Below are 15,812 nucleotides of genomic sequence, written 5' to 3' on the forward strand. Positions count from 1 at the left end.
TGTCTTGCTGCTTAGCAATAATGGTATGGGTTTAGGTTCTGCTGTGTGTACTGGTGGTTGGACTGCCCCCCAGCCCAGAGTGTGCATGGAAAATTGTCTGGCAGCCTCCCTGACAGCAAGCAGTGATAGTGCCCATGAAGGGGACCTTGTTGGGCCCGCCCCTTTCACGGTTATCGCTTCTCGGCCTTTTGGCTAAGATCAAGTGTAGTATCTGTTCTTATCAGTTTAATATCTGATACGTCCCCTATCTGGGGACCATATATTAAATGGATTTTTGAGAACGGGGGGCCGATTTCGAAGCTTGCTTCGTCGCCCTATGCATTGACCCGATATGGCAGTATCTTCGGGTACAGTGCACCACCCCCTTACAGGGTTAAAAAGAAAGATTCCTACTTTCATTGCTAACCTGCTTGCTGGCTAGCCAGCTAGCCAGCCCTGTGGGCCTTGCTGCTGCTGCAGCCAAAAAACAAAAGGTGGTGCTGCTGCTGCTTCTGCTGCTTCTGCTTCTGCTTGTGTCTGGCCCCTGTTGGAGCGTCCAGGCACAGGACTTCTGCTGCTGCTGACTAAATGGCCTCCTTAATTGGATCATTTGAGTAGCCAGCACACCTGTGCAGGTAGGGCATGACATGATAGGCAGCTGCCTTGATAGCGGGTGGTGCTGAATGTTCCTAATTGACAAAATAAGATTAATGCTTATGAAGAAATATAAAATCTCATCCCTTCCCCAATATCGCGCCACACCCCTACCCCTTAATTCCCTGGTTGAACGTGATGGACATATGTCTTTTTTCGACCGTACTAACTATGTAACTATGTAACATAACATGGGGGGGGGGGGGTCTCCTGGCTGTTCACACAGGTGTGTCATTGCTGTACATTGACCATGCATTGCTTCTGTGGTATTGCAAAGGCAAAGACAAATGCTTCCAGCCATCCATTGCACTAATGGATTGGTCATCAGCTGGCTGTCTATGTCCCGCATCAATATAGACCAAAGTACAGAGGGTTAGGCTATGCTATTGTGCACCTACCTGATGCATCAGAAGGTGCGAGGCCCTTGCTAAATTCTGTGCACAGACTTTGAGATCTATGCTTTAGACTGTATCTAAACCTGCTCCAACATGGACTGACATTCTGGCCTACTTTCAGCCGATGCGGACTTGTCTGTCGCTGAACAGTCGCTTTTTATGTATTCAGCACCTATGTATAAATGTTGTAAAAAATGCTCTAGAAGCTAAAGTCGCAGAAATGTCACACATATTTGGCCTGCAACTTTCTGTGCGACAAATTCAGACAGGAAAAATCAGTATAAATCCTTAGAAAATTATCCCCCAGTGTCTCCATCTGCTGGCGGTATTGAATAAGCATTGCTGCACTGATGGGGTATGCATTAGACGAAAAAAAAGAAGAAAAAGAAGAATAATACGCCCAGAAAAGAGGCGAAAAAGGAGAAAAACGTAAAAAAACGTGAAAAAAAAGTAAGAGGAAGAGAAGGAAAAAAAGGTGGAAATGGGTTTAAAAGTGATTTCGGCGGAGAAATATATATATATATATATATATATATATATATATATATATATATATATATGCGCACACACACACATAGATATAAACGTATTCTCCGTTGAGATATTGCAGCCGCTGCTGGTGTCCAGGCCCAGGAGCCTTAGCACTGTGCTGTGATGTCACTCAATACCACTGACATCACTAGGTGTAAACAACATCTCTCCTTTGCTGTGTATGTGACTATGGAGCTGTTTGGTGATGTCGTCTATTACGGCCTTCATAGAAGCAACAGGAGATTGTTGCATCCATCTTGAACCCTCAGAACTACAGTGCTATGATGTCACTCACTTCCACAGGCCTTGCAGAGTGTAAACAACAACAACCCAGCTTTGTTGTGTATGTAACCATAGGGATTTGTGATGTCACCTAGAACCTTCACAGCAGCGACAGCTTTATGAGGAGCATCAGCACTGCTCTGCCTGAGCAGAACCATCACCGCCATAGGTTGTCAAATAACCCGGATTTAACCCACACAGGTAAGTCCAATGGGGTGCAGGCATGTCCTCTATGCTTACAGCTTCCCGTGGGTGTTGGTTTGATACCCGTTTGGGGACAGCCAAGGAGGGCATCTGCAGGCAACAAAGGTAGGTGTGTGCTTGTGTGTGTGTTTCCTATGCAGATCCTAAGCCCAGTGTCACATGCAAGTAGGAAGAGTAAGAAGGGTTCCTGGCAAATCCGGGTTATGGATTGCATTTAAAAAGGCCCCGTGGGAGTGCAATGGGCCCCTGTCTTGCTGCTTAGCAATAATGGTATGGGTTTAGGTTCTGCTGTGTGTAACTGGTGGTTGACTGCCCCCCAGCCCAGAGTGTGCATGAAAATTGTCTGGCAGCCTCCCTGACAGCAAGCAGTGATAGTGCCCATGAAGGGGACCTTGTTGGGCCCGCCCCTTTCACGGTTATCGCTTCTCGGCCTTTTGGCTAAGATCAAGTGTAGTATCTGTTCTTATCAGTTTTAATATCTGATACGTCCCCTATCTGGGGACCATATATTAAATGGGATTTTTGAGAACGGGGGGCCGATTTCGAAGCTTGCTTCCGTCGCCCTTATGCATTGACCCGATATGGCAGTATCTTCGGGTACAGTGCACCACCCCCTTACAGGGTTAAAAAGAAAGATTCCTACTTTCATTGCTACCTGCTTGCTGGCTAGCCAGCTAGCCAGCCCTGTGGGCCTTGCTGCTGCTGCAGCCAAAAAACAAAAGGTGGTGCTGCTGCTGCTGCTTCTGCTGCTTCTGCTTCTGCTTGTGTCTGGCCCCTGTTGGAGCGTCCAGGCACAGGACTTCTGCTGCTGCTGACTAAATGGCCTCCTTAATTGGATCATTTGAGTAGCCAGCACACCTGTGCAGGTAGGGCATGACATGATAGGCAGCTGCCTTGATAGCGGGTGGGTGCTGAATGTTCCTAATTGACAAAATAAGATTAATGCTTATGAAGAAATATAAAATCTCATCCCTTCCCCAATATCGCGCCACACCCCTACCCCTTAATTCCTCTGGTTGAACGTGATGGACATATGTCTTTTTTCGACCGTACTAACTATGTAACTATGTAACATAACATGGGGGGGGGGGGGGGGGGGGGGTCTCCTGGCTGTTCACACAGGTGTGTCATTGCTGTACATTGACCATGCATTGCTTCTGTGGTATTGCAAAGGCAAAGACAAATGCTTCCAGCCATCCATTGCACTAATGGATTGGTCATCAGCTGGCTGTCTATGTCCCGCATCAATATAGACCAAAGTTACAGAGGGTTAGGCTATGCTATTGTGCACCTACCTGATGCATCAGAAGGTGCGAGGCCCTTGCTAATTCTGTGCACAGACTTTGAGATCTATGCTTTAGACTGTATCTAAACCTGCTCCAACATGGACTGACATTCTGGCCTACTTTCAGCCGATGCGACTTGTCTGTCGCTGAACAGTCCGCTTTTTATGTATTCAGCACCTATGTATAATGTTGTAAAAATGCTCTAGAAGCTAAAGTCGCAGAAATGTCACACATATTTGGCCTGCAACTTTCTGTGCGACAAATTCAGACAGGAAAAATCAGTATAAATCCTTAGAAAATTATCCCCCAGTGTCTCCATCTGCTGGCGGTATTGAATAAGCATTGGCTGCACTGATGGGGTATGCATTAGACGAAAAAAAAGAAGAAAAGAAGAATAATACGCTCAGAAAAGAGGCGAAAAGGAGAAAAACGTAAAAAAACGTGAAAAAAAAGTAAGAGGAAGAGAAGGGAAAAAAAGGTGGAAATGGGTTTAAAAGTGATTTCGGCGGAGAAATATATATATATATATATATATATATATATATATATATATATATGCGCACACACACACATAGATATAAACGTATTCTCCGTTGAGATATTGCAGCCGCTGCTGTGTCCAGGCCCAGGAGCCTTAGCACTGTGCTGTGATGTCACTCAATACCACTGACATCACTAGGTGTAAACAACATCTCTCCTTTGCTGTGTATGTGACTATGGAGCTGTTTGGTGATGTCGGTCTATTACGTGCCTTCATAGAAGCAACAGGAGATTGTTGCATCCATCTTGAACCCTCAGAACTACAGTGCTATGATGTCACTCACTTCCACAGGCCTTGCAGAGTGTAAACAACAACAACCCAGCTTTGTTGTGTATGTTAACCATAGGGATTTGTGATGTCACCTAGAACCTTCACAGCAGCGACAGCTTTATGAGGAGCATCAGCACTGCTCTGCCTGAGCAGAACCATCACCGGCCATAGGTTGTCAAATAACCCGGATTTAACCCACACAGGTAAGTCCAATGGGGTGCAGGCATGTCCTCTATGCTTACAGCTTCCCGTGGGTGTTGGTTTGATACCGTTTGGGGGACAGCCAAGGAGGGCATCTGCAGGCAACAAAGGTAGGTGTGTGCTTGTGTGTGTGTTTCCTATGCAGATCCTAAGCCCAGTGTCACATGCAAGTAGGGAGGAGTAAGAAGGGTTCCTGGCAAATCCGGGTATGGATTGCATTTAAAAAGGCCCCGTGGGAGTGCAATGGGCCCCTGTCTTGCTGCTTAGCAATAATGGTATGGGTTTAGGTTCTGCTGTGTGTACTGGTGGTTGACTGCCCCCCAGCCCAGAGTGTGCATGGAAAATTGTCTGGCAGCCTCCCTGACAGCAAGCAGTGATAGTGCCCATGAAGGAGGGACCTTGTTGGGCCCGCCCCTTTCACGGTTATCGCTTCTCGGCCTTTTGGCTAAGATCAAGTGTAGTATCTGTTCTTATCAGTTTAATATCTGATACGTCCCCTATCTGGGGACCATATATTAAATGGATTTTTGAGAACGGGGGCCGATTTCGAAGCTTGCTTCCGTCGCCCTATGCATTGACCCGATATGGAGCAGTATCTTCGGGTACAGTGCACCCACCCCCCTTACAGGGTTAAAAAGAAAGATTCCTACTTTCATTGCTACCTGCTTGCTGGCTAGCCAGCTAGCCAGCCCTGTGGGCCCTTGCTGCTGCTGCAGCCAAAAAACAAAAGGTGGTGCTGCTGCTGCTTCTGCTGCTTCTGCTTCTGCTTGTGTCTGGCCCCTGTTGGATGCGTCCAGGCACAGGACTTCTGCTGCTGCTGACTAAATGGCCTCCTTAATTGGATCATTTGAGTAGCCAGCACACCTGTGCAGGTAGGGCATGACATGATAGGCAGCTGCCTTGATAGCGGGGTGGGTGCTGAATGTTCCTAATTGACAAAATAAGATTAATGCTTATGAAGAAATATAAAATCTCATCCCTTCCCCAATATCGCGCCACACCCCTACCCCTTAATTCCCTGGTTGAACGTGATGGACATATGTCTTTTTTCGACCGTACTAACTATGTAACTATGTAACATAACATGGGGGGGGGGGGTCTCCTGGCTGTTCACACAGGTGTGTCATTGCTGTACATTGACCATGCATTGCTTCTGTGGTATTGCAAAAGGCAAAGACAAATGCTTCCAGCCATCCATTGCACTAATGGATTGGTCATCAGCTGGCTGTCTATGTCCCGCATCAATATAGACCAAAGTACAGAGGGTTAGGCTATGCTATTGTGCACCTACCTGATGCATCAGAAGGTGCGAGGCCCTTGCTAAATTCTGTGCACAGACTTTGAGATCTATGCTTTAGACTGTATCTAAACCTGCTCCAACATGGACTGACATTCTGGCCTACTTTCAGCCGATGCGACTTGTCTGTCGCTGAACAGTCGCTTTTTATGTATTCAGCACCTATGTATAATGTTGTAAAAATGCTCTAGAAGCTAAAGTCGCAGAAATGTCACACATATTTGGCCTGCAACTTTCTGTGCGACAAATTCAGACAGGAAAAATCAGTATAAATCCTTAGAAAATTATCCCCCAGTGTCTCCATCTGCTGGCGGTATTGAATAAGCATTGCTGCACTGATGGGGTATGCATTAGACGAAAAAAAAGAAGAAAAAGAAGAATAATACGCCCAGAAAAGAGGCGAAAAGGAGAAAAACGTAAAAAAACGTGAAAAAAAAGTAAGAGGAAGAGAAGGGAAAAAAAAGGTGGAAATGGGTTTAAAAGGTGATTTCGGCGGAGAAATATATATATATATATATATATATATATATATATATATATATATATATATGCGCACACACACACATAGATATAAACGTATTCTCCGTTGAGATATTGCAGCCGCTGCTGTGTCCCAGGCCCAGGAGCCTTAGCACTGTGCTGTGATGTCACTCAATACCACTGACATCACTAGGTGTAAACAACATCTCTCCTTTGCTGTGTATGTGACTATGGAGCTGTTTGGTGATGTCGTCTATTACGGCCTTCATAGAAGCAACAGGAGATTGTTGCATCCATCTTGAACCCTCAGAACTACAGTGCTATGATGTCACTCACTTCCACAGGCCTTGCAGAGTGTAAACAACAACAACCCAGCTTTGTTGTGTATGTAACCATAGGGATTTGTGATGTCACCTAGAACCTTCACAGCAGCGACAGCTTTATGAGGAGCATCAGCACTGCTCTGCCTGAGCAGAACCATCACCGCCATAGGTTGTCAAATAACCCGGATTTAACCCACACAGGTAAGTCCAATGGGGTGCAGGCATGTCCTCTATGCTTACAGCTTCCCGTGGGTGTTGGTTTGATACCGTTTGGGGACAGCCAAGGAGGCATCTGCAGGCAAACAAAGGTAGGTGTGTGCTTGTGTGTGTGTTTCCTATGCAGATCCTAAGCCCAGTGTCACATGCAAGTAGGAGGAGTAAGAAGGGTTCCTGGCAAATCCGGGTTATGGATTGCATTTAAAAAGGCCCCGTGGGAGTGCAATGGGCCCCTGTCTTGCTGCTTAGCAATAATGGTATGGGTTTAGGTTCTGCTGTGTGTACTGGTGGTTGACTGCCCCCCAGCCCAGAGTGTGCATGGAAAATTGTCTGGCAGCCTCCCTGACAGCAAGCAGTGATAGTGCCATGAAGGGGGACCTTGTTGGGCCGCCCCTTTCACGGGTTATCGCTTCTCGGCCTTTTGGCTAAGATCAAGTGTAGTATCTGTTCTTATCAGTTTAATATCTGATACGTCCCCTATCTGGGGACCATATATTAAATGGATTTTTGAGAACGGGGGCCGATTTCGAAGCTTGCTTCCGTCGCCCTATGCATTGACCCGATATGGCAGTATCTTCGGGTACAGTGCACCACCCCCTTACAGGGTTAAAAAGAAAGATTCCTACTTTCATTGCTACCTGCTTGCTGGCTAGCCAGCTAGCCAGCCCTGTGGGCCTTGCTGCTGCTGCAGCCAAAAAACAAAAGGTGGTGCTGCTGCTGCTTTCTGCTGCTTCTGCTTCTGCTTGTGTCTGGCCCCTGTTGGAGCGTCCAGGCACAGGACTTCTGCTGCTGCTGACTAAATGGCCTCCTTAATTGGATCATTTGAGTAGCCAGCACACCTGTGCAGGTAGGGCATGACATGATAGGCAGCTGCCTTGATAGCGGGTGGGGTGCTGAATGTTCCTAATTGACAAAATAAGATTAATGCTTATGAAGAAATATAAAATCTCATCCCTTCCCCAATATCGCGCCACACCCCTACCCCTTAATTCCCTGGTTGAACGTGATGGACATATGTCTTTTTTCGACCGTACTAACTATGTAACTATGTAACATAACATGGGGGGGGGGGGGGGGGTCTCCTGGCTGTTCACACAGGTGTGTCATTGCTGTACATTGACCATGCATTGCTTCTGTGGTATTGCAAAGGCAAAGACAAATGCTTCCAGCCATCCATTGCACTAATGGATTGGTCATCAGCTGGGCTGTCTATGTCCCGCATCAATATAGACCAAAGTACAGAGGGTTAGGCTATGCTATTGTGCACCTACCTGATGCATCAGAAGGTGCGAGGCCCTTGCTAAATTCTGTGCACAGGACTTTGAGATCTATGCTTTAGACTGTATCTAAACCTGCTCCAACATGGACTGACATTCTGGCCTACTTTCAGCCGATGCGACTTGTCTGTCGCTGAACAGTCGCTTTTTATGTATTCAGCACCTATGTATAATGTTGTAAAAATGCTCTAGAAGCTAAAGTCGCAGAAATGTCACACATATTTGGCCTGCAACTTTCTGTGCGACAAATTCAGACAGGAAAAATCAGTATAAATCCTTAGAAAATTATCCCCCAGTGTCTCCATCTGCTGGCGGTATTGAATAAGCATTGCTGCACTGATGGGGTATGCATTAGACGAAAAAAAAGAAGAAAAGAAGAATAATACGCCCAGAAAAGAGGCGAAAAGGAGAAAAACGTAAAAAAACGTGAAAAAAAAAGTAAGAGGAAGAGAAGGGAAAAAAAGGTGGAAATGGGTTTAAAAGTGATTTCGGCGGAGAAATATATATATATATATATATATATATATATATATATATATATATATATGCGCACACACACACATAGATATAAACGTATTCTCCGTTGAGATATTGCAGCCGCTGCTGTGTCCAGCCCAGGAGCCTTAGCACTGTGCTGTGATGTCACTCAATACCACTGACATCACTAGGTGTAAACAACATCTCTCCTTTGCTGTGTATGTGACTATGGAGCTGTTTGGTGATGTCGTCTATTACGGCCTTCATTAGAAGCAACAGGAGATTGTTGCATCCATCTTGAACCCTCAGAACTACAGTGCTATGATGTCACTCACTTCCACAGGCCTTGCAGAGTGTAAACAACAACAACCCAGCTTTGTTGTGTATGTAACCATAGGGATTTGTGATGTCACCTAGAACCTTCACAGCAGCGACAGCTTTATGAGGAGCATCAGCACTGCTCTGCCTGAGCAGAACCATCACCGCCATAGGTTGTCAAATAACCCGGATTTAACCCACACAGGTAAGTCCAATGGGGTGCAGGCATGTCCTCTATGCTTACAGCTTCCCGTGGGTGTTGGTTTGATACCGTTTGGGGACAGCCAAGGAGGCATCTGCAGGCAACAAAGGTAGGTGTGTGCTTGTGTGTGTGTTTCCTATGCAGATCCTAAGCCCAGTGTCACATGCAAGTAGGAGGAGTAAGAAGGGTTCCTGGCAAATCCGGGTTATGGATTGCATTTAAAAAGGCCCCGTGGGAGTGCAATGGGCCCCTGTCTTGCTGCTTAGCAATAATGGTATGGGTTTAGGTTCTGCTGTGTGTACTGGTGGTTGACTGCCCCCCAGCCCAGAGTGTGCATGGAAAATTGTCTGGCAGCCTCCCTGACAGCAAGCAGTGATAGTGCCCATGAAGGGGACCTTGTTGGGCCCGCCCCTTTCACGGTTATCGCTTCTCGGCCTTTTGGCTAAGATCAAGTGTAGTATCTGTTCTTATCAGTTTAATATCTGATACGTCCCCTATCTGGGGACCATATATTAAATGGATTTTTGAGAACGGGGGCCGATTTCGAAGCTTGCTTCCGTCGCCCTATGCATTGACCCGATATGGCAGTATCTTCGGGTACAGTGCACCACCCCCTTACAGGGTTAAAAAGAAAGATTCCTACTTTCATTGCTACCTGCTTGCTGGCTAGCCAGCTAGCCAGCCCTGTGGGCCTTGCTGCTGCTGCAGCCAAAAAACAAAAGGTGGTGCTGCTGCTGCTTCTGCTGCTTCTGCTTCTGCTTGTGTCTGGCCCCTGTTGGAGCGTCCAGGCACAGGACTTCTGCTGCTGCTGACTAAATGGCCTCCTTAATTGGATCATTTGAGTAGCCAGCACACCTGTGCAGGTAGGGCATGACATGATAGGCAGCTGCCTTGATAGCGGGTGGGTGCTGAATGTTCCTAATTGACAAAATAAGATTAATGCTTATGAAGAAATATAAAATCTCATCCCTTCCCCAATATCGCGCCACACCCCTACCCCTTAATTCCCTGGTTGAACGTGATGGACATATGTCTTTTTTCGACCGTACTAACTATGTAACTATGTAACATAACATGGGGGGGGGGGGGGGGGGGTCTCCTGGCTGTTCACACAGGTGTGTCATTGCTGTACATTGACCATGCATTGCTTCTGTGGTATTGCAAAGGCAAAGACAAATGCTTCCAGCCATCCATTGCACTAATGGATTGGTCATCAGCTGGCTGTCTATGTCCCGCATCAATATAGACCAAAGTACAGAGGGTTAGGCTATGCTATTGTGCACCTACCTGATGCATCAGAAGGTGCGAGGCCCTTGCTAAATTCTGTGCACAGACTTTGAGATCTATGCTTTAGACTGTATCTAAACCTGCTCCAACATGGACTGACATTCTGGCCTACTTTCAGCCGATGCGACTTGTCTGTCGCTGAACAGTCGCTTTTTATGTATTCAGCACCTATGTATAATGTTGTAAAAATGCTCTAGAAGCTAAAGTCGCAGAAATGTCACACATATTTGGCCTGCAACTTTCTGTGCGACAAATTCAGACAGGAAAAATCAGTATAAATCCTTAGAAAATTATCCCCCAGTGTCTCCATCTGCTGGCGGTATTGAATAAGCATTGCTGCACTGATGGGGTATGCATTAGACGAAAAAAAAGAAGAAAAAGAAGAATAATACGCCCAGAAAAGAGGCGAAAAGGAGAAAAACGTAAAAAAACGTGAAAAAAAAGTAAGAGGAAGAGAAGGGAAAAAAAGGTGGAAATGGGTTTAAAAGTGATTTCGGCGGAGAAATATATATATATATATATATATATATATATATATATATATGCGCACACACACACATATATATAAACGTATTCTCCGTTGAGATATTGCAGCCGCTGCTGTGTCCAGGCCCAGGAGCCTTAGCACTGTGCTGTGATGTCACTCAATACCACTGACATCACTAGGTGTAAACAACATCTCTCCTTTGCTGTGTATGTGACTATGGAGCTGTTTGGTGATGTCGTCTATTACGGCCTTCATAGAAGCAACAGGAGATTGTTGCATCCATCTTGAACCCTCAGAACTACAGTGCTATGATGTCACTCACTTCCACAGGCCTTGCAGAGTGTAAACAACAACAACCCAGCTTTGTTGTGTATGTAACCATAGGGATTTGTGATGTCACCTAGAACCTTCACAGCAGCGACAGCTTTATGAGGAGCATCAGCACTGCTCTGCCTGAGCAGAACCATCACCGCCATAGGTTGTCAAATAACCCGGATTTAACCCACACAGGTAAGTCCAATGGGGTGCAGGCATGTCCTCTATGCTTACAGCTTCCCGTGGGTGTTGGTTTGATACCGTTTGGGGACAGCCAAGGAGGCATCTGCAGGCAACAAAGGTAGGTGTGTGCTTGTGTGTGTGTTTCCTATGCAGATCCTAAGCCCAGTGTCACATGCAAGTAGGAGGAGTAAGAAGGGTTCCTGGCAAATCCGGGTTATGGATTGCATTTAAAAAGGCCCCGTGGGAGTGCAATGGGCCCCTGTCTTGCTGCTTAGCAATAATGGTATGGGTTTAGGTTCTGCTGTGTGTACTGGTGGTTGACTGCCCCCCAGCCCAGAGTGTGCATGGAAAATTGTCTGGCAGCCTCCCTGACAGCAAGCAGTGATAGTGCCCATGAAGGGGACCTTGTTGGGCCCGCCCCTTTCACGGTTATCGCTTCTCGGCCTTTTGGCTAAGATCAAGTGTAGTATCTGTTCTTATCAGTTTAATATCTGATACGTCCCCTATCTGGGGACCATATATTAAATGGATTTTTGAGAACGGGGGCCGATTTCGAAGCTTGCTTCCGTCGCCCTATGCATTGACCCGATATGGCAGTATCTTCGGGTACAGTGCACCACCCCCTTACAGGGTTAAAAAGAAAGATTCCTACTTTCATTGCTACCTGCTTGCTGGCTAGCCAGCTAGCCAGCCCTGTGGGCCTTGCTGCTGCTGCAGCCAAAAAACAAAAGGTGGTGCTGCTGCTGCTTCTGCTGCTTCTGCTTCTGCTTGTGTCTGGCCCCTGTTGGAGCGTCCAGGCACAGGACTTCTGCTGCTGCTGACTAAATGGCCTCCTTAATTGGATCATTTGAGTAGCCAGCACACCTGTGCAGGTAGGGCATGACATGATAGGCAGCTGCCTTGATAGCGGGTGGGTGCTGAATGTTCCTAATTGACAAAATAAGATTAATGCTTATGAAGAAATATAAAATCTCATCCCTTCCCCAATATCGCGCCACACCCCTACCCCTTAATTCCCTGGTTGAACGTGATGGACATATGTCTTTTTTCGACCGTACTAACTATGTAACTATGTAACATAACATGGGGGGGGGGGGGGTCTCCTGGCTGTTCACACAGGTGTGTCATTGCTGTACATTGACCATGCATTGCTTCTGTGGTATTGCAAAGGCAAAGACAAATGCTTCCAGCCATCCATTGCACTAATGGATTGGTCATCAGCTGGCTGTCTATGTCCCGCATCAATATAGACCAAAGTACAGAGGGTTAGGCTATGCTATTGTGCACCTACCTGATGCATCAGAAGGTGCGAGGCCCTTGCTAAATTCTGTGCACAGACTTTGAGATCTATGCTTTAGACTGTATCTAAACCTGCTCCAACATGGACTGACATTCTGGCCTACTTTCAGCCGATGCGACTTGTCTGTCGCTGAACAGTCGCTTTTTATGTATTCAGCACCTATGTATAATGTTGTAAAAATGCTCTAGAAGCTAAAGTCGCAGAAATGTCACACATATTTGGCCTGCAACTTTCTGTGCGACAAATTCAGACAGGAAAAATCAGTATAAATCCTTAGAAAATTATCCCCCAGTGTCTCCATCTGCTGGCGGTATTGAATAAGCATTGCTGCACTGATGGGGTATGCATTAGACGAAAAAAAAGAAGAAAAAGAAGAATAATACGCCCAGAAAAGAGGCGAAAAGGAGAAAAACGTAAAAAAACGTGAAAAAAAAGTAAGAGGAAGAGAAGGGAAAAAAAGGTGGAAATGGGTTTAAAAGTGATTTCGGCGGAGAAATATATATATATATATATATATTTATATATATATATATATATATATGCGCACACACACACATAGATATAAACGTATTCTCCGTTGAGATATTGCAGCCGCTGCTGTGTCCAGGCCCAGGAGCCTTAGCACTGTGCTGTGATGTCACTCAATACCACTGACATCACTAGGTGTAAACAACATCTCTCCTTTGCTGTGTATGTGACTATGGAGCTGTTTGGTGATGTCGTCTATTACGGCCTTCATAGAAGCAACAGGAGATTGTTGCATCCATCTTGAACCCTCAGAACTACAGTGCTATGATGTCACTCACTTCCACAGGCCTTGCAGAGTGTAAACAACAACAACCCAGCTTTGTTGTGTATGTAACCATAGGGATTTGTGATGTCACCTAGAACCTTCACAGCAGCGACAGCTTTATGAGGAGCATCAGCACTGCTCTGCCTGAGCAGAACCATCACCGCCATAGGTTGTCAAATAACCCGGATTTAACCCACACAGGTAAGTCCAATGGGGTGCAGGCATGTCCTCTATGCTTACAGCTTCCCGTGGGTGTTGGTTTGATACCGTTTGGGGACAGCCAAGGAGGCATCTGCAGGCAACAAAGGTAGGTGTGTGCTTGTGTGTGTGTTTCCTATGCAGATCCTAAGCCCAGTGTCACATGCAAGTAGGAGGAGTAAGAAGGGTTCCTGGCAAATCCGGGTTATGGATTGCATTTAAAAAGGCCCCGTGGGAGTGCAATGGGCCCCTGTCTTGCTGCTTAGCAATAATGGTATGGGTTTAGGTTCTGCTGTGTGTACTGGTGGTTGACTGCCCCCCAGCCCAGAGTGTGCATGGAAAATTGTCTGGCAGCCTCCCTGACAGCAAGCAGTGATAGTGCCCATGAAGGGGACCTTGTTGGGCCCGCCCCTTTCACGGTTATCGCTTCTCGGCCTTTTGGCTAAGATCAAGTGTAGTATCTGTTCTTATCAGTTTAATATCTGATACGTCCCCTATCTGGGGACCATATATTAAATGGATTTTTGAGAACGGGGCCGATTTCGAAGCTTGCTTCCGTCGCCCTATGCATTGACCCGATATGGCAGTATCTTCGGGTACAGTGCACCACCCCCTTACAGGGTTAAAAAGAAAGATTCCTACTTTCATTGCTACCTGCTTGCTGGCTAGCCAGCTAGCCAGCCCTGTGGGCCTTGCTGCTGCTGCAGCCAAAAAACAAAAGGTGGTGCTGCTGCTGCTTCTGCTGCTTCTGCTTCTGCTTGTGTCTGGCCCCTGTTGGAGCGTCCAGGCACAGGACTTCTGCTGCTGCTGACTAAATGGCCTCCTTAATTGGATCATTTGAGTAGCCAGCACACCTGTGCAGGTAGGGCATGACATGATAGGCAGCTGCCTTGATAGCGGGTGGGTGCTGAATGTTCCTAATTGACAAAATAAGATTAATGCTTATGAAGAAATATAAAATCTCATCCCTTCCCCAATATCGCGCCACACCCCTACCCCTTAATTCCCTGGTTGAACGTGATGGACATATGTCTTTTTTCGACCGTACTAACTATGTAACTATGTAACATAACATGGGGGGGGGGGGGGGGGGTCTCCTGGCTGTTCACACAGGTGTGTCATTGCTGTACATTGACCATGCATTGCTTCTGTGGTATTGCAAAGGCAAAGACAAATGCTTCCAGCCATCCATTGCACTAATGGATTGGTCATCAGCTGGCTGTCTATGTCCCGCATCAATATAGACCAAAGTACAGAGGGTTAGGCTATGCTATTGTGCACCTACCTGATGCATCAGAAGGTGCGAGGCCCTTGCTAAATTCTGTGCACAGACTTTGAGATCTATGCTTTAGACTGTATCTAAACCTGCTCCAACATGGACTGACATTCTGGCCTACTTTCAGCCGATGCGACTTGTCTGTCGCTGAACAGTCGCTTTTTATGTATTCAGCACCTATGTATAATGTTGTAAAAATGCTCTAGAAGCTAAAGTCGCAGAAATGTCACACATATTTGGCCTGCAACTTTCTGTGCGACAAATTCAGACAGGAAAAATCAGTATAAATCCTTAGAAAATTATCCCCCAGTGTCTCCATCTGCTGGCGGTATTGAATAAGCATTGCTGCACTGATGGGGTATGCATTAGACGAAAAAAAAGAAGAAAAAGAAGAATAATACGCCCAGAAAAGAGGCGAAAAGGAGAAAAACGTAAAAAAACGTGAAAAAAAAGTAAGAGGAAGAGAAGGGAAAAAAAGGTGGAAATGGGTTTAAAAGTGATTTCGGCGGAGAAATATATATATATATATATATATATATATATATATATATATATATATATGCGCACACACACACATAGATATAAACGTATTCTCCGTTGAGATATTGCAGCCGCTGCTGTGTCCAGGCCCAGGAGCCTTAGCACTGTGCTGTGATGTCACTCAATACCACTGACATCACTAGGTGTAAACAACATCTCTCCTTTGCTGTGTATGTGACTATGGAGCTGTTTGGTGATGTCGTCTATTACGGCCTTCATAGAAGCAACAGGAGATTGTTGCATCCATCTTGAACCCTCAGAACTACAGTGCTATGATGTCACTCACTTCCACAGGCCTTGCAGAGTGTAAACAACAACAACCCAGCTTTGTTGTGTATGTAACCATAGGGATTTGTGATGTCACCTAGAACCTTCACAGCAGCGACAGCTTTATGAGGAGCATCAGCACTGCTCTGCCTGAGCAGAACCATCACCGCCATAGGTTGTCAAATAACCCGGATTTAACCCACACAGGTAAGTCCAATGGGGTGCAGGCATGT

The 15,812-nt window shown here is 46.1% G+C and overlaps 7 non-coding genes across 7 annotated transcripts; all 7 read left to right on the forward strand.

Annotated features, from left to right (window-relative positions):
- The first annotated feature begins 172 nt into the window (after positions 1-172).
- Positions 173-363, forward strand: LOC130321998 (U2 spliceosomal RNA). The gene has a single exon (XR_008867609.1). It is a non-coding gene; the product is annotated as a U2 spliceosomal RNA (small nuclear RNA).
- Positions 364-2,463: 2,100 nt separating this feature from the next.
- LOC130322001 (U2 spliceosomal RNA) lies at positions 2,464-2,658 on the forward strand. Its single transcript, XR_008867612.1, has one exon. It is a non-coding gene; the product is annotated as a U2 spliceosomal RNA (small nuclear RNA).
- Positions 2,659-4,768: 2,110 nt separating this feature from the next.
- Positions 4,769-4,961, forward strand: LOC130322000 (U2 spliceosomal RNA). The gene has a single exon (XR_008867611.1). It is a non-coding gene; the product is annotated as a U2 spliceosomal RNA (small nuclear RNA).
- A 2,103-nt stretch (positions 4,962-7,064) lies between these two features.
- LOC130321983 (U2 spliceosomal RNA) lies at positions 7,065-7,255 on the forward strand. The gene has a single exon (XR_008867596.1). It is a non-coding gene; the product is annotated as a U2 spliceosomal RNA (small nuclear RNA).
- A 2,100-nt stretch (positions 7,256-9,355) lies between these two features.
- LOC130321996 (U2 spliceosomal RNA) lies at positions 9,356-9,546 on the forward strand. The gene has a single exon (XR_008867607.1). It is a non-coding gene; the product is annotated as a U2 spliceosomal RNA (small nuclear RNA).
- Positions 9,547-11,636: 2,090 nt separating this feature from the next.
- LOC130322002 (U2 spliceosomal RNA) lies at positions 11,637-11,827 on the forward strand. Its single transcript, XR_008867613.1, has one exon. It is a non-coding gene; the product is annotated as a U2 spliceosomal RNA (small nuclear RNA).
- A 2,091-nt stretch (positions 11,828-13,918) lies between these two features.
- Positions 13,919-14,108, forward strand: LOC130321999 (U2 spliceosomal RNA). Its single transcript, XR_008867610.1, has one exon. It is a non-coding gene; the product is annotated as a U2 spliceosomal RNA (small nuclear RNA).
- The last annotated feature ends 1,704 nt before the right edge of the window (positions 14,109-15,812 follow it).

Source organism: Hyla sarda, unplaced genomic scaffold, assembly GCF_029499605.1.
Source record: "Hyla sarda isolate aHylSar1 unplaced genomic scaffold, aHylSar1.hap1 scaffold_2293, whole genome shotgun sequence".
Classification (NCBI taxonomy): domain Eukaryota; kingdom Metazoa; phylum Chordata; class Amphibia; order Anura; family Hylidae; genus Hyla; species Hyla sarda.